The 20,498-nt window shown below is 41.2% G+C and overlaps 2 long non-coding RNA genes across 3 annotated transcripts in view; both read right to left on the reverse strand.

Annotated features, from left to right (window-relative positions):
* The window catches only part of LOC149469922 (uncharacterized), a 69,290-nt gene that overhangs the window by 10,005 nt on the left and 38,787 nt on the right, over nucleotides 1–20,498 (reverse strand). The window lies entirely within an intron of this gene.
* Nucleotides 17–1,286, reverse strand: LOC149469923 (uncharacterized). Its single transcript, XR_016311473.1, has 2 exons — nucleotides 1,032–1,286; nucleotides 17–524 (listed from the first exon to the last, which is right to left on the reverse strand). It is a non-coding gene; the product is annotated as an uncharacterized LOC149469923 (long non-coding RNA).

The raw sequence follows: 20,498 nt of genomic DNA on the forward strand, positions 1-20,498 counted from the left end.
GAAAAAAATAGAGATCTTGGATCAAAAGGGTTTTATTTCTGGGTAGTTGAGTCCTCCTTAGCCTCCCCTCCGCCCCCACAGTTAGAACCATATCTAAGGGCTCCATGTACACTGCAGCTGATAAACTGACATTCAGGAGCTTTTCTTCATTTTTTTCAGCAGCCCCTGAACTCTCCCTAATGTTTTCCTATGTGTCCATGTACACTATGTAATTTACAGGCAGATGAGTTTACAGTCGTTTTTTTTGGACACACCAAACTTGCATTCAGGAGTAGATTTTACCGGCGTTTCAAATGCCAAATGCTTGTAAACGCGGTTAACAGTATTTATAAGCGATTGCGTTTAGAAGCGGCTTTTAACTGTTCCATATCCAGATGCTTTCCAGAGCCTTTTTTCATCATCAGAAATGAATGCAAAGCGTTCTCCATGTATTCAAATGGGCCTAGTACACCAGCGCAGTCAGTTCCAGGTTTTGCGTGAAGGTAAAAATGGTAGAACGTGCCGCATTCTGCTCATGATGGGATCTATAGTGAATACAACCAGAAAAGACAGGTCATCTCAACACATACTGCTCTCTCTGCTTCTGCTCTCTCTATTCTTCTCGAAATGTCGGAAATAGTTATTTTGTTACTGTTTTTCAGTGCATTCTGGGCATTTGAGAAGGTCTCCTGAGGTTATCTTTTAAAAAACGCTTCTAAACGCAAACAGGCATAAATGCAGTATGCAAATGTAGCTAAACTGACATTTTTTAACCTATGTTTTCCAGCAGTCGATTTCCATCGTTCAGAAGAGTTTTCCAAAAGGCCCCGTGTACACGAGCCCTAAGTTTGCATTTATTTGCTCATCTCTAAATAAAGGTTCTTCACTCCACATGTCAAGGGCTATAAACATTTCTATTCACACTTACAGCAACCTCTAGTGGCTGTGCAGAGAACAGGCCTAAGGTAAGATATACTGTATTTGTTCTAATTAGAACTTTAGTGTTTGGCTAGCTTGCATTCTTGCATTCTTGCAAGAAAAAAGCACTATACCTATATTAAAATGGCCGCCCCGGCTTCTTTCCAGCTCCAGGCGGCAGTAGTGTGCTGTTCTGTCAGGTTCCTCATGAGGCCTTTCGTGCAATGGCACTTCTTCATGAGGCCTTTCGAGGCCTCATGAAGAAGTGTTCCTCATGAGGCCTTTCGTCAGGTTCCTCATGAGGCCTTTCGTGCAGTGGAACCGACAGCATGACTGGTCTATTAGACTTATATAGAAAAATTGGCACGTACGCACTACGCCGCCGCCATTTTGTCGGAGTCCGATGCAGTGCACATGCGCGACTCCCGGTCGACCATTTTGCCATAGGCTAGACCTTGTAGTACATTGCTGTGGGTGGAGAACCAGGAATACAAGGACTAATCAGTCATCTATATGCAGGGGAATAATCGGGCTACAAACAGCGCCATATTAATGAAGTATGTACGCAGTGCGCATGCGCGATTATGGAGCGGCCATTTTACCTTAGGTCTGGCCTTGAATGTATTTAGAATAGCTGTATTTTGCTGTCAGCAAAGGTTAAGGGTCCACTCTGCACCTACAGTACATAATCGGTGTACAGAGAAATTACCTCAACATAGGGTACAAAATGAGTACAAATCCCCAAACCAGATTATAATATAAACAAAAAGCATGTTGAGTGGTGATAAAACTAATTTTCACATCCACAGCAATGATAAAACATGTATAATCTCAAATGTAGTATAAAACGGACATAAATATATAAAAGGCATGGTACAAATAAATACATCAAATATGTAATTAAATAAAAGCACGAATAAAGGACTATTAAATACATGCTGATAATAATACAAAAAATATATGATAATAAAAGCAACAAAAACAAATATAAAAATACAAATAAATAAATCGTAAAATAATATAGCAATATGGATAATGGAAAATTCAGCTGTTGGCAAGAAAACAATTTATATCCAATTCTATGTTAAAACCTAGTGGGTGTAATGTGCTGAGTTCAAATACCCACTTAGTTTCAGCCTGAGAGACCGCTCTAGTTTTATTGCTGCCCCTCCAATGTGGTTTGATAATATCAATTCCTGTAAATTTGAGGATGGAGGGGTCACAGTTGTGGTGTATCCTGTCCAATCACTACACTTCCAGTGTTTTTTAATAACTGCCTCAATCTTCTTATATTGGATATTAAAATCCAAATTAAAATGGCGTTTCAGTGAAATACTAAATAAAATAAATATCAGGAGTTAGAAAAACTGTAGCTGCTGACTTTTAAAAAACAGACACTTAGGCCAGCCATACATGGGTCGAAATCAGCCGATTTTTGCTCTGTTGGTGGGTCAATGGCACTGGACGATTTTCGTGGTTCCTCCCCTTTTTCGGTGATCGGGTATGTTGAAAATTTTGTGAAAAACGAATGATTTTCGACTCAATGATGGTAAAATCCTACGATTGTTTTTCCGAAAAGAATATGCGCATGAACCATGACCTGGAAGGAACAGAAGCTTCACCTGTTATATGGCGTGAACTTTATTACTTGGTTGAGTGATTTTCAAAATCATTGATGGCACCATCGGATTACCAAGCTAACAACGTTTTTGATTTTCAGACAAAAAAACGTTTGGAATTAGAACCATGTATGGCCTGCAGTGCCTGTCCCTCGATCCCACGGTGTCCCCCCACCCCCCTCCTCCACAGCCAATTTCACCGGCTGCCCTGTGTTCCCGGGGCACCGGTATCTTCAGTGTGGGCACTTAGCTGTGACAGCTTGTGGATTCACAGCCGGGTGCTCAAGGCCCATGCGTGCGTAGTGCTGCACTTTGTAAATGGTCCCATAGTCTTCTGGGACCTGTCACGTGTCTCAGAAGACTATGGGGAGGGAGGGGGGGAGGACAACTTCTGCTTCCCATCACCTAGGCGATTGCAGCGGAAGTGGGAGCAGATACCTGTCAATTTCGGGTACCCACTTCCCCAAGGTGTCAATCCTTACTGAGGAGCGGGGGACCAATCCTTAAAGCAGAACTTCCCCTTCTGGGTGGAGCTCCGCTTTAATATCTGTTCCAAAAGAGAGGTTCTCCTTTTCTGTTTTCGCCTTCTCTTTAATGAATGTTTCCCTTTCTAGATTTCCCACTTTATTTCTTCATGGATAAATTTATTTTCATAACCTTTTTTGACAAATCTGTCCCCTGTAAGGTCGGCTTGTTCAGTATTCCTTCTTTCCCACCATTCCCTCTTAGCCTAAGTCTTCCTCTTGGTATATTTAGTAACCATAAGTTATGATGACAACTATTTGGGGGAATGTAGCCATTCCTATCCGATGGCTTAGCCCTGGTTTACACTGATGCGGTGCGGATTTCGCAGTGTTTTCTATGCAAATTCCACACTGCATCAGAATCGCACCCCATTCATGCGAACCGCTGCAGGTGTGTAAGTTAAGTTAAAAACACCCCGTAATCAGTCCGCAAAACACGGTGCGATGTACAGAATCAGATCGCATAGGTGTAAATACCCATGCGATCCGATTCTAGTGCGGACCAAAAAAAGGGTCCTGCGTGTTTTTGGTGCAGTGCAATTAGAGCCATACAAAATGTATGGCTCCAATCGCACCACACACAAATCGCATGTGATTTGCACAGGAATGCGGTGTGGTTCCTGTACGAATCACAAGCGATATACCGCACCACATATATGTGAACCTGGACTTAAAGTAGGTTTTAGTAACAAAAAAGACCATTTTTAACATTCTTTAACTAGATATAAAAATGAAACGGTCTTAGCATGTTGATTCCAGAACAGATTGACATTTTTTTCCCATGATCTATTTTTGCTTCAAAGATTCCACACTTCTTCTGTCTTCCTCCCATATCAATAGGATGTCATCTATAGGTCTACAAAAGCATTTCATTTGGGCTGGTTGGACATTCAGTACATATTCTGACTCAAAATATGTTGTTCCATGTCCTGCGAAGTCTGCAGTCTTGTCTAAATAATGTAACCAGGAAGTGTTAGGACTACTAAACAGATCCCCCTGTGTTATGGAGTAGAGAAGGAGGAGAGGTGTTCTGCAGCCCTAACATGCTTATCCTATGGTGACAACACTGCTCCTCCATAAATACAGTACAATGATTGAACATTGTCACCCCAGGGTAGGAAGGACTACTTGCACAATCACCAGGAAAGAATAAAAGAAAAAAGCCAGAAAAAAAGAAAACCAATGCAGCAGCCACATCTATGGACTGGTAGCAACAATACATTACATTCTTTTGTAAGTGTTTTATATTTACTATAAGTGATTGTAGCCATATTAGTGCACTTGCAACCAGGGGCGGACTGACCATTTGGAAACTTGGGCAGTGCCCGGGGTCAGTAGGGGGCCCCATGAGATGCCCCTGGTACCTTTTTCATAGGCTTTTTTGAGTTTGGGCAAGGACACAGGGGCCCCATGATCCCCTATTGCCCAGGGGCCCCATGAGTTGTCAGTCCGCCCCTGCTTGCGACTGAAACAATTGAGTACTGACGTGATACTTTTTTTATTTGCACTAACATACAATTTTGAGGTATTTGCTTTAAGCATTTTTTCCAGCACTACACTTACTTGGCACCAGATGTCACTGTGTCTCCATTTTCCCAGATTCGCTGTTTTAGAAAAATAAAAAGGGTATTGTTTGGAAGAGAAAGTAATAAAATAAACATTCCATGGTAGAAGAATAGAGGCTACCATTGCTGACTTTTCAGCTTGAAAATGCTGACTGCCTGGCTGCCACACCAACCCCCTGACTTCAATAGAGTCACAAGAACAAATAGGAATGAGGAATTCTGACCTAGGATAGGTTCACACCTATGCAGCTTGCATTTGACTCATTTCTGCATTGCGTTTTGCTTTGCATTTTGCATCTGCGTTTGATGCGTTTTGCATGGGGGGGGGGGGGTTCTTGTTGCTAGGCAGATTTAAAATGCAAAAATGCACTACATGCTTTTCTGAGGCATTTCCATTGAAGCCTATAGATGGCAACTTTTTGCGTTCAGAAAAGTAATTTCCAATAAACTCACCAGGTGAAAACGCAAGAGATGTGAATGTGTCCCATAGGAAATCATGTTAAATGGTAGTACATTTCTGCAAAATGCTACAAAAAACGCTTAGGTGTGAACCTAGGGTTAGAGTGGAACTTTACTCAGAAAATGAAATCCTGCTAAATCAGGATCCGCTGTTATTGTCAAAGCTTAATTAAAGAAGTTGCTGCACCAGATTCTGAGAGCCCTGGTGTTACTAAATCCCCCTGTGCTACCCTGCTCTGCACATGCTCAGTTGCTCCCTCTTTTTTTGGCACTGTGCTGACAGCCTAAAGATTTACAGCTGCTGAGGAGCTCTGGGCTTCAGCAAAATGGCAGTCTCCAGAAAGAAAAAATAGGAGCAATGCTGGAGGCAATTTACAGCACAAACTAATTTTGGTAGCATGATTATTAAAGTGTTACTAAACCCACAACAGTATAATCAGTCTGTATATGCAGTAAAGCATGTTTATTATACTCACTGTGGAACCTAAGAGGTTAATCCTCTGCATTGTTTAAAAAGGATGTCTGATCCTGTCTTCTCTGATCCTCCCCTTCTTCTACTGTCAACAATCCATCTGCTGTTAGAGCAGGGCCTTGAGGGCAAGCTGCACATGCTCAGTTTAATGTATATTGCTAGAGAGGGGTTTGTTTCCTTGGGAGAGTGCATTTGATCAGTACAGGGCCAATCGGTACTGTCCAGACAGAGTCAGGGGTCCTGCAGCCTCATAGGACAGTCAGAGGAGAATGAAAACTCCTACAAGCTTTACCAGTGCTCTGCTGGAAATTGATAGAAGTTACAAGACTGCTCTAACTGCTGATAAGAAAGGGTATTTAGCAGTTTATATTTACTAAAATAATTGCACTTCCATGTTCTGTGTACTGTGGGAGACCAGACATAGTGAATGCAGGGTCATGGGTTTAGTAACACCTTAATGTGGAATGTATGTTCTTTGCTAAAGAACATTATTTCTAAGTTGTTATGGGTAAAGTTCCACTTTAACACTGACTTTCCTAGTCTGTGTACTTCTTCTGGGACTGTGAATTAAATTAATTATTGATGCTAGTGGATCAGAACAACCAGGCAAGTAGCATTTTCAGAAAGAGGTCTGTACAACAGCCTCTATTTTTCTCTTGAGTGTTCAGTTAAAATAGTAATGAATTTTTGTTTTGTTCTCGTTCTGTTAGGTCAATAATTTTTGTATTTTTTTAAATATAGCAAACTTGTGCCTGTTTATACAGAGTAAAGCAACAGGTCTTCTGCCCTCTAATTCAGATTTGTCTTACACCATGATCTTTGTTTTCAGTGCAATATTGTATGTCAGTGCACACACATGCTACAGAAACCTGGATCTCTGCAGATGGAAAAGTTGGAATTGACTTTCCTTCCTCCATTGGTGCTCAGATATCCATGACGTATCTAATACTCCCACAGCACCTCCTGGGCCCTAGCATTAGATACAGCCTTCCTTCACTACTTCTTTCCTGTCTAATATACCATGGACAGCAATGAACCCGACCTTGACACGCATGCACTCAGTAAAGCCAGCAGGTGGGCCTGGATCGTGGACCTATCAATACTCTTATCCTGTGCAAGTAACTACAGATTAGTTAGACTATATCTTCCACTAATCTCCTGAGTCTTTTCAGTTCAAGTTCAGGCAGTATCCAAGCCCTAATGAAGAGTGTCAGTGCTCCCAAAACACATTGGCTGTTCACCTTTCCCTTAATATGAACTAATTAAAACTTTTCTGACATCTTTGACCATCCCTATGGTTCTCCTATTGGATCTTTCATCTTTGGACTTTTACTCTTGCTGCCCCCAGTTGAAGGTACACTGTTTTGTTAGAGCAGCCTCACCATAGTTAATGGGTTTTATACACTAAACTGGTTTTCCACAATCCCAGGACATCAGCAACGGGAGATATATACATTCTAGTGTAGCACAACCCTCATGAGGGCCACTGGATTTGATTGGGTCCCCCTAAACTCTGCAACACGCATTTTCCACACTTGCACATCCAAAGTCAGTAAACAGTCTATAGACTTCGAGGGAGTTATTAAGGAATTAAACTTGGATAGGGTGATGGGGTTATGGGATGGCCAATTTGATTGAAGAAATAGCAGAATGAGGACATTTTCTGCTCTGGCACACTTAGTAAAAAAAAAAAAAATGACAGACACTTGACTGCATCCCAGCAGGAACTATTACAGTCCTTAGTAAAGTAATCCCCTTCTAGGAGCTTGGTGTCCCCTGAGTGGATTTCTGCCATTGTGTAGGAGCTCTTGGTCCCCTTGGTGCCCAGAATACCAGTCCACCTGGCTATGGTATCTGATCCCAGGACAAGGGATTGGGTAAGTTATGAACTGTCCCCTGAAGGCATGTCCAAACTTGCACCCAGCAGACCTCTACCTTCTAGGTCCTAAGGTTGTAGAGGTACTCACACTTTCCTTGTCCTGCAGCTGTTGGTAGAACTGCTTTCAGGCTTTCTAGCTGGGCTGGCTCCTCTCCAAGCTTTGCAGGGTGTCCTTCCCCAATGGACAGCAGGGCATTGGAGCTCCCTCTTTCAGCTTCTCCTCAGCTTCCAGCCTGGAAGCAGAACCCTTCTCCTCTGGGGCTCCCCCCAGACCACACAGCAACATCTCTCTGTAATCCATCTTCTACCTGACTCCCCTGCTAGCATGGCTCTCTTATATTTATGGGCTAGTCTACCATATTTCCAGGGCCTTTGAGCCTGGGATTGGTCAGGCACCTATGAATATGCAGATTGAGGTCTCCACCCTTCCACCTATTGGCTTCTGGAAGCTTCCATGGACCTCCAGAACCAGGTAGAGGTGATAGAGTTCCAACCTGCTGAGTCATCTAGCCTGACCTCACACTGAATCCACAGAAATTCAGGCTCACTCACTACCATAAGCCAAAAATAAATGTACCTTACACTAGCTTTTCATTACTGTCTCAGTTCCAACTGCAGGGTTTCCCTCAATTTGTTTCTGGTGAAACCTCTGTCACTGTGACATTAAGGCAGCCCATATATGATTCAATTTTCTTTTCTTCCACCATGGGTGGAAGGAAAGAAAATCACTTGATTACCCATAAGTAATGCTGATGGGTGCATGCCTCCCACAGGGCTATTGTGTTCTGCCAGTGAGGGGGAGGGTGGGGAGGAACGGGAAGCCTTTGCAACTGGGAGAACAAAATTATTACTCTTAGTGACTATAGCTACTGGCAGTAATTGCATGTAGAAAAATCCAACAGGCTGGTTGTACACAAGTTGGTTGTTGGATCAACTTAGGTACAATCAGCTTGCCCAAACATAGCTTGAAACTCGGCTAGTCCCTGCTAAATTGGGCAAACTTTGATTCATATACGGCCAGCTTAAGCAAGGGAAAATCTCTCTGATGGAGCCCCAGATAACAGTGAAACCCAACAGGGGTTTTAATCCTCCCCCACTCTATCCAAAACAAAAAATTGGCCGGACAGTATTAAAATGACTGGAAAAAGGCTACAGTCCCACCTACAGGCACTCGATCATGGTGGCGTTCATATCTGTTCACAGGTGAAGGACTATGAAAGGTTTCTTAGTAAATGTTGGACATTACATATGTAAAACCTAATTGTATTGTAGAACTCTGGACACAAATGGTAAACCCACTTACATGAGTATCTACGCTTCCACTTTTTGACTAAAAAAAAAAAAGCATCTTCAAATATTCATCTGACCTACACAAGTAAATTGTATCACAAGGTTCCAGTGATAATAATGACTTAATAAACATTCCCCAATCCACTTTGATCACCCGTCATTGTGATATTTGAACAACGGCACACAAGCAGTGTCAGCAAGAGAGATGGCTTCATGCTTTAAATACATGCCTTTTAGAATAATTGAGTTAAATGCCATATCTAAACTTAAAAGGTGGCCACAAAATGTCACCCGTACAATAACTGACATTTCAACATAAAGAGGAAAAGCACTTACGGCGTCACATAAAAAGGAATCATTAGGGGCTGCTGGCTGACGGCTATGAATGGTGACTATGGTCGATGGAACGCGACTGGTCTAAATTCTTCAAGTTAAATTAAACTTTACAGCAAAAGCAAGTCTATAGCTCAGCAGATGAGAGTAATAATGTGACGTCAATAAAATCTTTTATATGGACTCAACTTTAATTAAAGTCACATGTCTATCTGCAGGAAGACTACATAAATTATAGGACATGTAAGTGAATACATGAGGCATGCCTAATTTAGTTTATTCTATTAGATGAAATTTTTGATTGCTCCATTCAATGTTCTTCCAATTGGCCCCTAGCCTAAAGGGGGTGTCTACAATCTTCGAGATTCATGAAGTGCCCCTTAAGACCCTTGTTAAAGCAATAGTATGTTATTTTTTTCATATATGTAGACCTACTCCAGAAGGAGCCACTGTAGGTACCAGATTCACACAGCACACATAGTGCAGAGGCAGCAAGGCCCACAACAGTACAGTCACTCCGGCTCAATAATCAGTCTAGGGGATGTATTTTTTTTGTTTTTGTTTTGTTTTTTTAATTGCTAAAAATTTGTAACTGGGGAAGACAATGGGGTATGGGATACTCCAAAATGTCAAAGCACAGATTTTGTAGAGGACACTTTTTCTAGATAATAGCAACATATTCGTTCACTCCCAGCTGTAGACCAGAAGAATATTAGAGTATATATAGGACATGTAAGTAGACTGGAACAGTCTACGTTTCCCGCAGCAGTTGACCACAGGATAGCTTCAGACAGTTATTTGGAGCAGTTTGGGTTCTTGCAGTTGAAGACCACAAGATAGACTAGCACACTAGGCACACTGGAGCAGTTTGGAACATCCACAGCTGAGGACCATAGATAATAGAACAAAAGGAGCAAAATTTACAGACTTTACGGTCTGTAAATTTGTTCCTTTTGTTCTATCCTCTGAAGTAGGATGTAGTGCCTGAATTAGTAAACTTTGCTCCCACAACTTGCCCCTGAGGACCATAGATAAACCGCAGCTCATAGTAGAAGCAAGGCCATGGGTTCAATCCGGGGAGGGAACACGTAATGGGACCACCGCCCCAGAAATTTGCAAATATTCAGGAGATTTGCATTTCCCTCCCTAGGCTCTGGAAGTTTCTCAACAGAGACAGGGGAAAAAAATCAATCTTACTACCTGGGAAACCTCAAACAAACCCAAGCAATCAACTCCAGTTTCTCTAACTAAACTAACACTAAATTTACCTAACAGCCTGCCTAGGAGAGTGCTACATATATATTATTTTCTTCATTATGTTCTTGACTTGAAGCCCAGTTGGAGCTTTCTTTTTTATTACTCCAGTGCAGTCCAAATGCATGTACAGTAAAGGATGTGAGAGTCTTTTATAATTATTTCTGTGTACTAGTGTGCTGCAGCCTAATAAAGCCCCTCTCTAGGATAAAGTTTCCCCTCTCCTACATCTCCAGTCCACCCCCTTTAACTGCTTACTTAGTAGAAATAAAACTGGCTAAATGTCCTTTTTGCTTACACAAAGCTAGCGTCACATGGCTGGACTCAGTCTTCTCCTCTTCTATTTATTTCCATCATGGGTATTGTTTGGGTTTCTACGTCAGACACCTCCTATTGGATGCCCAGTGGTGGTTGTTCTCTCATGATCCTGAAGAATAATAATGTTAGCGGAGGGGATTGGAAGTCTCCACCACACCAGGAAACATAGATCCCAAGGGACCTGGTCAGGTCATTTGGCATCCCCTATGCATATACCTGAATTATTATAATTAAGAAATATGTTTAATTATATTTAATCAGGTAAATAAAAAAAGAGAAGGTTAATCAGCCAATGATTGTGTTTGGTACAAAGACATATATTACATTTGCAATGAACAATAGATGTTCTCTAGTATTTTCTGATGTTTTTATAGTTATCCATTGGAAAATACTGTATGCTGACCTTTTAATGGATACAAAGAAACACTTTATTCGCTCTTTGCTTTTTGCATTGAACAGTAGTTCTTAAATGGGCAATCTATACATCTGCAATCAGAATTAATTATACATGATGGACTGTATACACATATACAGGGTCAGCACAATTCTTTCCAGCAACTATGAACATAAAGTATAGGTTTTGGTATTGAGGTTTCAGAACTGAAAAGAGATGAACAGCAGAATTCAACTCCAAAGCGACAAAGCTAAATCTATTGTCTTTCCTAAAGCACTAAAACTAACAATTAATATTTATAAAACAATCTATGTGAATTATGCCATTCTATGGCAGTGAATCAATTACTGTCATTTAAAACCTGCACCAAGAATAACCTACACTACATATATTGTAAATGTCACATTCTCTGCTTTATAAATATAAATATCCCCTGTAAAATACAAAACCAGTTTTGGATAGTGTAGGGGATAGTTAAAGCAGACCTTCACCCCCCTCCATTTGACAAAATTGCTGAAAAACATTTTTGTTAAGCTTAAATACTTTTTTTTTTTAATTTTTGTTATTGTTGTTTCTAGAATGCTCTTCTCTAGGCATAGATGATATACTTGTGCCTGCATAGACCTCTGTAATTTTCTGTTAGTCTATGGAACCTGGCAGAGATTCACAGCACATCTGTGCACTGGATAGTATAGCAGAATTTCACTCGTGTAAAAATCCTCTGCCACATTTATGGTAAAAAAAAAAAAAAAATCCTCTGCCACCTCCACCCTCAGTTTAACATAATTGATGAATAAATGTTTTTTGTTCAGCTCAAATGTCATTTTTTACATTTTCTAGTTATCATTTCCAGAATCCTCTCACCTAGGCAAGCATGACATATGTGTGTGTAGCACCTTCCTAGAATAGGTTGCTAGAGAGGTTCAGGGAAATCTAGTTCTTTGGCTGCTGTGTAATCATTGGAGTGGTGTGTGATTATTTTTGGCTGCTGTTCTTGTTCTCACTGGCTGCAGGCTTTACTACTTCCCTTAGCCTTCTAGTGGATTCTGGAATGTAGTGGGTTAAGAAGAGGAAGACCCTTGACCTGAATATTTGTGTCCAGTAGGTGGCTGAGGAGTGCATAAATAGTCTGGGGTCTGGAGCATCAGGGTTCTTGTAGAGGAGCCCTTCTGGGCAGTGTAGCTGAAGTCTGCAGGAGAGGTCTCAGCTCAGTGAGAGCTGGGAGGGGGGCTATGTTTTGGAAATAGCTGAAGCCGAATCAAGGGGATTCGCTGAGGATCTAGCCTGGAGATTCACAGAAGTGTCTGGCCGATATTGGATGGAGGCATCCAAGTATAAAGGGACAATGTGAGTATAGGCCTTAGTGTAAGATCCTAGTGACTGTTCGCTGCTTTAACCCTTTCAGCATCTACTCCAGTGCTGCTGAATTGGGACCTATCCTTTGCTTGGAGTCCCAGGGATGCTTGTTCTCATATTGTCTGTCAAGAGAGCTATTATCCTGAAGAGTGTAGACAAAGCAGAGAGTGCCCTCTGGTTTCTTTGTGCACTATAATCAGAGTATCCCAAAGCCCACCCTGCATTCCAACCAAGTACAACGAGCATTAAAGTTTTAAGAAATTCCTTGATTTGTCATTGAATTGTAAGACTGTCCTAGTTATTGTGTGCCTGGCTGCTTGTACCTTCAGCTATCTGGTAATTTTGTATATCTATGTTGTACCGCGCTCCAAAATTAATAAATCTAAGTGCTCTAAATAAATAAATAAATATAGTATATAACTAAAAATTCAATAATAATCTATATCCATAATACTTAAATTCATAATTGCATAATACTTGAATCCATAATTGAAGTGAATCAAAAAAATGTCATTAATATTTGTAAATCAATGCAAAAAAACTGCGTGCCTGAAAAACTATTCAAAAGTGAAAAAATATATAATGATATATAATGAAAATATAAAAAATAGTTCAGTTCATACGAATTGAGATGGTAATGTGAATCAATCTGATTGGCGTGGTAAGTCTATGTTCATGACATGAACCTCTCTCTCCTTCCTCCTCTCCTTTCTCCTCAATTCAGCTTTTCTCAATTAGGACTTTCTCCTCTATCTGCTTGGCTTATTCCTCCATGAACGATACATACATAGAAAAGGGAAAAAGAAACATAGTGTCTTATCCTAAGTAAAAATGTTTAATGAGCTTCTGATCTCCCACTCACATGGTATCAGCAAAAGTAACGCTTTTGTGTAAATAAATCCAGGTCCTCCTGCAAACAGCCCTGCAGGTGTGTGTGTGTTCACTCGCTATACTCGCCGTTTCCTCTGTGGATGCGTGATGACGTCACCGCCCCTCCCCTACGCGTTACGCTACAGGGACTCGTAGCTTCCTCTGGGGGATGTAGTTTTTTATCTGGTAATTTTGGTTACGGTGGAATATATCTGTTTTGTGTATTTACAGCTATACAGTATAAGCAGGGGCATTAAATGTGTACTTTTAAAATCTTTTACTGTGTAATATATATATAAGTATTGGGATGCCTGTCTTTACATGCACATGAACTTTAATGGCTTCCCAGCCTTAGTCCATAGGGTTCAATATTGAGTTGGCTCACCTTTTGCAGCTATAACAGCTTCAACTCTTGTGGGAAGGCTGTCCACAAGGTTTAGGAGTGTGTCTATGGGAATGTTTGACCATTCTTCTGGAAGCGCATGTGTGAGATCAGGCACTGATGTCGGACGAGAAGGCCTGGCTCCCAGCCAAGTTCCTCCATCCCAAACTTGCTCATGCATATCTTTATGGACATTGCTTTGTACATTGGTGCGCAGTCATGTTGGACCAGGAAGGGGCCATCCCCAAACTGTTCCCACAAACCTGGGAGCATGAAATTCTCCAAAATGTCTTGGTATGCTGATGTCTTAAGATTTCCCTTCAGAGTCCAGTGTCATCCGACACTTTGCATTGTTCTTGGTGATGTAAGGCTTGGATGCAGCTACTTGGCCATGGAAACCCATTCCATGATGCTCTCTATGGACTGTTGCACTAATCTGAAGGCCACACAATGTTTGGAGGTCTTTAGCTATTGACTCTGCAGACAGTTGACAACTTCTGCACACTGTGCGCTTCTGCATGCGTTCACCCCGCTCTGTCATTTTACATGGCCTACCACTTCATGGCTGAGTTGCTGTTGTTCCCAGTTGCTTCCACTTTGTTATATAACCACTAACAGTTGATTTTACTCCTGAGAGCGACCCATTCTTTCACAAATGATTGTAGAAGCAGTCTGCATGCCTAGGTGCTTGATTTTATACACCTGTGGCCATGGAGGTGATTGTAGCACCTGAATCCGATGATTTGTAGGCGTGTCCCAATTCTTTTGGCAATATAGTGTATCTTTATCCCTCGCTGCCTTTTGCCTCACCGTTCAAATTCATATTTAAAAGGCAGGTACCATGCCAGTTTTTTTACATCAGTTTTCTGTGTATGTAAGAGGCAGTAAGGAAGATATTCCATCATCACAAGCAGGTGTGTTCCAGAATCACCAGATTGCAAACAAAAAGAATTGAGGTAGACTGGTAAACCACAGCAATGCCTGCATGAAAAAAACAATCTACTTAGTTAGTTGGCTGAGTTCCCTGTATGTCTCTGGAGGTTCAGTTTTATTTTTCTCTTGAGTGTACCATTAAGGCAATTTATTTCTCCCAGAGCCATTTGCTTTAACCCATGGATAAGCCAAGTGGACACAAGTAATGAGTGCTATTTTTACACTTCTCTCTCACCTCTAGTCTCCTATTATACTAAGTTGGACAATTTTTCTGCTTTAAAATAAGCTTCATTAAATCACCAGCTTATAAGTTAAAATAAAAAAGGAAACACGCCTATTAAATATCATCAGTCTGTATGATTCCTGTACAGAGATCATAGATTAACATTCTACATTTGGGGACTGCACTGCAAAAATTATCATAATGAAGAACATAATTTTTCTGGAAATAAGGAACATGACTGCTAATAAGGAAAAACTGATAGCTGTGGAGTTCTCTAGCGAAAACAATTATAATGAAATTCAGCATTTATTTTTTGCTATGGCGTAATGATTTATTTACAGTCAGTATTCACTTTATTTGGATTATTTGTGAGTGTATTTGAAAAATGTAAAATATTTCTTATTAAATGCTTAGTGTAACGCCTCAAATCATTTACCTTCAAGGATATAAAGAACCAGTTTACAAATGAAGCATCGCTTAGGGATGTCTCTGACATTTTGCCCATCCAGGACAAAGTGACAGCGTCTCTTCAAAGGTCAGTCCTCTAACATACTTATAGTTCCCTTCACCATTCTACCCCAAATACCCCAATTACTGGGTGTTTCCAAGCAAAGTGAATTATGCTTGCTCTCCCCCATGAGGCTGTGTTCCTGAATGGCCAAAGTGGCAAAGTCTCTTTAAGGGCGACATCAAAATTCTGGAAGGCCCAAACAAACACATACAGTATTTTTTCTTTGTCACTGGTCACTGATTGTGGTAAGTATTAAAGGTGCAGCAACAGGTATTCTTCACACCTGAGTATGGTACTGTGCCGATGCTACAAGGAAAGAGGAGTCTGTATAGAGAATTATGTATAGAGTCTGTATAGAGTCCTTTGTGGACTTCAATAGTCCTTTCTGAAAAGGCAAGTATCTGGATATGAAATTCTCGCAAGAGTTTGGACACCCATCATAACAGGAGAGTCTTTAAAGTGGGGATCCCATAGCATTTGGACTCACCCTGAGTGCATGGGCAGGTTAGAGAAAGGAACCCACTGGTTAGGGACAGTGTTTGGCACAGGGAAAGGTTCCTGACGAGCAGGGACAGCATAAGGGACAATGTCTGGTACCGTAGAACTTTCCGAGATTCCCACCAGTGAACTAGTACAGCCTGGGTATACAGCATACCGCCACCTCTCCAGCAGAAGGGACACTATGCCAATAGAAGGTGCCATAGAACCTTCCAAGAATTTCTCAGTGGTCTAGTGCAGTCTGGCAATAGAGCATACCACCACCCCTCCAGCAAAGTTATGGTGTGATATAATACTGAAAGCTGTGCTGAACTGTCCTGCTCTAAAATGTGCTAATGTTTATTCAACTCCAAACTATTACTATAAAGTTTTACTTTGCCAAGGCCTAAGCATTTGAGTAGTTCCTCCCAAGCAGGCCCCACCTACAAGCACCTGTAGGTCTGAGGCTGGTTTTCAATAGTCAATTTGACCATTTAGAACAAAGTAAAAGAGTCTCTTTAAAGTTCAGTCCTTTAACATACTTTTGATCACCTTTATTGTTTTCCCCCACCGCTTCGCTAGAGCCCCCTCAAAATACTGGGTGCTATCGTTCCCATTCTGCTAAGCAGATCTGGTATTATATGCAAAGCTGGTGATGTTATGTGGCTGATCCTATTTTGTGGATTTGAAATTCTCATGTTTTCTCCAACTATACTGTTTTTGTAGGTCTACTACCTTTCCACTTGATTGGACTTCATGCGATGTCTTTACTTATTGTGTATGAGAAGCTTTGCCACAATAAAGAATTTTAAAGAAATACTGGGTGCTTCCAGGTATGGCAGAGCATGCCAGCACACCCCATTAGGCAGTGTCCTAAATTTGCAAAGTGCCAGAGTCTGTTTAATGGCAACTGCCAAAGTACTGTAACATTAAAAGTCAATAATGCTAAAATGAGCACATAATTTACACAGTGCTTTTACATATATATTGTACATTCACATCAGTCCCTAACCCTCCAGGGGCATACAATCTAAGGTCCCTAACTCACATTCATACATACACATACTAGGGACAATTTAGAAAGAATCCAAATAACCTACCAGCATGTCTTTGGAGTGTGGGAGGAAACCAGAGTGGAAGCCCATGCAGGCACAGGGAGAACATGCAAATTCCAGGCAGGTGGTGCTGTGGTTGGGATTCAAACCCATGACCCTAGTGCTGCCAGGCGGAAGTGCTAAGCATTTAGCCACTGTGCTACCCCTTTGACTTCTATCTTTGTGAAGGCATAATGTATTTAACAAAGCTTGAAATATTCTTTTTACTAACATAAGAGGCCAAGAACATACAGTTTAATACACTCAGACTCAACAATTCTCTTTGGTACTGCATTTTGTTGAGACTTCCCTTCCAAGCTATGAAACACCTGCATTCCGTAACCTATGGTCTACTACATCCAGCTCCATCCAGCACTGTCCAGCAGATGGCATAATATTCCCATATTACCAAAGGGCAAAGATGATGTGTAAAATGCAGTAACCTGAACTAATTGGATTTCATTTAATTGTATTTGGTCTATTGAAAGCTGAAGTCTGATTCATTGCTCTCTACATTGAAAAGTGACTAGTTTTATTTTTATAAATGTTTACAAGTGTGTAAACATATATTTTAGATTTAATTAATACATGAATAAATCCTGGATCATGTACATGCAATCTTGCAGATACCCGGATGCAGTGAGCTTTGATTTTGTTTATTTTGTCAGTCTTGTGAGCAGTCTTTTTTAACCTAATTAAGTCTCTTGTTTTACAGTATTACATTATTTTGTCCACATTATTCCTGCATATATTTGTGGACCATGTGCGGTGCAGAGAGGAGGAGATAGCACATTTCTGTAAAGGGGAAAGCAGCAGGATTGAGCAGACATTGATTTAAGTGTTTCCTGCCAATCTGACATAAGAGAGGCATGTAGCTCTGGTTGGGAATGGTGGAATACAGGAGCACTAGTGTGACATGACTGAAGAATCTTTTCATATATAACACCAGAGAACTGGATTTACAAGGACTTGTGAATATAATTACAGTGACACTTGATTATAGAGTCTTGGCAAGTTTGCCATTGGTACACTGGACACTTGTGGGGAGCAGTGGTCTCCAAACTGTGGCCCTTTGCTATCAGGCCCTTCGGGTAATAGTCCTCCCACTGATATGAGGCACTATTCCTTCCACCAAGAGTTGGGTATAATTCCTGACACTAATAATGGGACACTATTCCTTCCACTAATATCAATGGTGGAGAACTATTCCTCCCACTGATACCAATGATGGGCCACTATTCTGCCCACTGATAACAATGGTGGGGTACTATTCCTTCCACTAATATCAATGGTGGAGAACTATTCCTCCCACTGATACCAATGATGGGCCACTATTCTGCCCACTGATAACAATGGTGGGGTACTATTCCTCCTACTGATATCAATGGTGGGGCACTATTCCTCCCACTGATATCAATGGTGGGGCACTATTCCTCCCACTGATATCAATGGTGGGGCACTATTCCTCCCACTGATATCAATGGTGGGACACTATTCCTTCCACTGATATCAATGATGGGGCACTATTCCTCCCACTGACACCAACAATAAGGTGCTATTTCTTCCACTGATACCAATGATGGGGTACTGTTCCTCCCAGTAATACCAATGATGGGCCACTATTCCTCCTCCTACTGACCACAGGCACTATGTAACTGACTACCAACCAGGTGGCAAAGTTTACTCTCGCTGATGTTGGACCTGGGACTTTTTCTACCCCCACTGGCCACAATCCAGCCCTCCTAAAGTATGAAGGACAGTAAACTGGCCCTTTGTAGTTTGGAGACCCCTGACCTAGAGCATCCTGAATCTGGTGCAGCTGTGCATGGTAGCCAATCAGCCTCTAATTTCAGCTTGTTCAATTAGCTTTGACAATAAAACCTGAAAGCTGATTGGTTTTTATACAGAGCTGCACCAGATTTTGCATAATCCACTTTTAGTAAATCACCCTCATGGTTTTTTATTTTCACGGTTTTTGCACTTTATATGCTTTGGGTTATTGTGCATGGATGCAGAGCAATGCATATGAATGTGTGTATGTATTCATATATAGATATACATTTTTATTTTATTTGAAATTATTTATGTAAAAGTAAAACAAAAACAAAGGTACCTACTGTGATTTCCAATAAAATCAGCCAATACTGCTTTTATGCTTTCTAGCAGATTATGTTAATTCACTATATGCTTTGCAGGTGTGAAAGTGACGAAATGTTTCATATTGAAAGCAGAAGTGATGTAACGTTCTTTTGCTTCTGCTGTGTGATGAGACGCCTAGCTTACAGGTGGGAAGCCTCAATTTCGTCATTCACTGTGTGTGCTGCTAGTAATACAGTCGTGTCAGAGTATACTGAGCTTCAAAGAGGGTAAATTGATGGTGCCGCTTAGCTGGTGCATCTGCGACTGAAGTTGCCAATTTATTTTCTGTGTGCTGAGAGGAACAGTAAGGTTATGATGGCATTTACAGATTCCAGTCAAATGTTGTCTGATAAGCATAAGCACGGTCAACATGGCCAACTAACCAATAGAGACAAAAGGACATTGCAGAGGATTGTGACCCAGAATAAGAAAACAACTGCTGCAAAAGTGACTGCAGCGCTCAATCTCAGTCTTCATACTCATCAGACGTCTTCCTGGAGCACCTGGGCATTTACTCCAAATTTAGAGTGTGATGGATACCCTTGGGACCAGGGGCGGACTGACAACTCATGGGGCCCCCGGGCAATAGGGGATCATGGGGCCCCTGTGTCCTTGCCCAAACTCAAAAAAGCCTATGAAAAAGGTACCAGGGGCATCTCATGGGGCCCCCTACTGACCCCGGGCCTTCCAAATGGTCAGTCCACCCCTGCTTGGGACTATATACATATTTATTTTTTTTTTCTCTTCTATCCTGTCCTTATCACATAAAAAAATGTAAATGATACCTGTGATGTGGAGACCCAGGATCATACAGATTTTGGTATCCATATATTGCAGGTCTTACTCTGCTGCCTGCATAGTGGTATTTATTCATGTCTGGTGCTGGCCCAGCAGGTAATATAAGTGCCAACCATATGCATCAACTAAGGTCACTTCACTTACTCAACATCCAACTGCCCCTCAACCTCCAAAATGATGCAAGTATGAGCATATGTAAACCCTTGCAATAAATTTCTTATTTGTTACCTTTTGATCGGTTAAATATACCATTGAAAGTGTTTTATTATATCTGTTCCATAGGTGCCAAAAAGTACATATGATGACATCAGCACTGCTTGCTGCATCACTGTATGTAGATACAGAGCACAGTGGTGAAGCCCCTGCTTAGGGGCATCATTCAGCCTGGAGGCAAGAGGACATCCACTTGTGAAAAGGAATTACTGCAGAAGGCAGTGCCAGAGACAATGTACATATTGCAACCCGAGTTCATCTTGTTGTTTTAAACCCCTGCTGGGAGAATTCTTTTTTTATTTGCCAGTAGTTCAACTTTAATAGATTTAGAATTTATGTTTGCAGACCTTTATGCAACATATAGATAGTTGGATACTCTGGAAGTAGTTTCCTCTATAATATAATTTGCAATTCTGCAGCAGCTAAAGGAATAATGCTGTAAAAGGAGTCATGCATCAGATAGGCAATCAAAAAACTGATGTTTTTCTGCCTGGATGT

The sequence above is a fragment of the Staurois parvus genome, unplaced genomic scaffold (assembly GCF_062004578.1).
Source record: "Staurois parvus isolate SC_StPar_1 unplaced genomic scaffold, SC_StPar_1.0 ptg000057l, whole genome shotgun sequence".
Lineage (NCBI taxonomy): Eukaryota > Metazoa > Chordata > Amphibia > Anura > Ranidae > Staurois > Staurois parvus.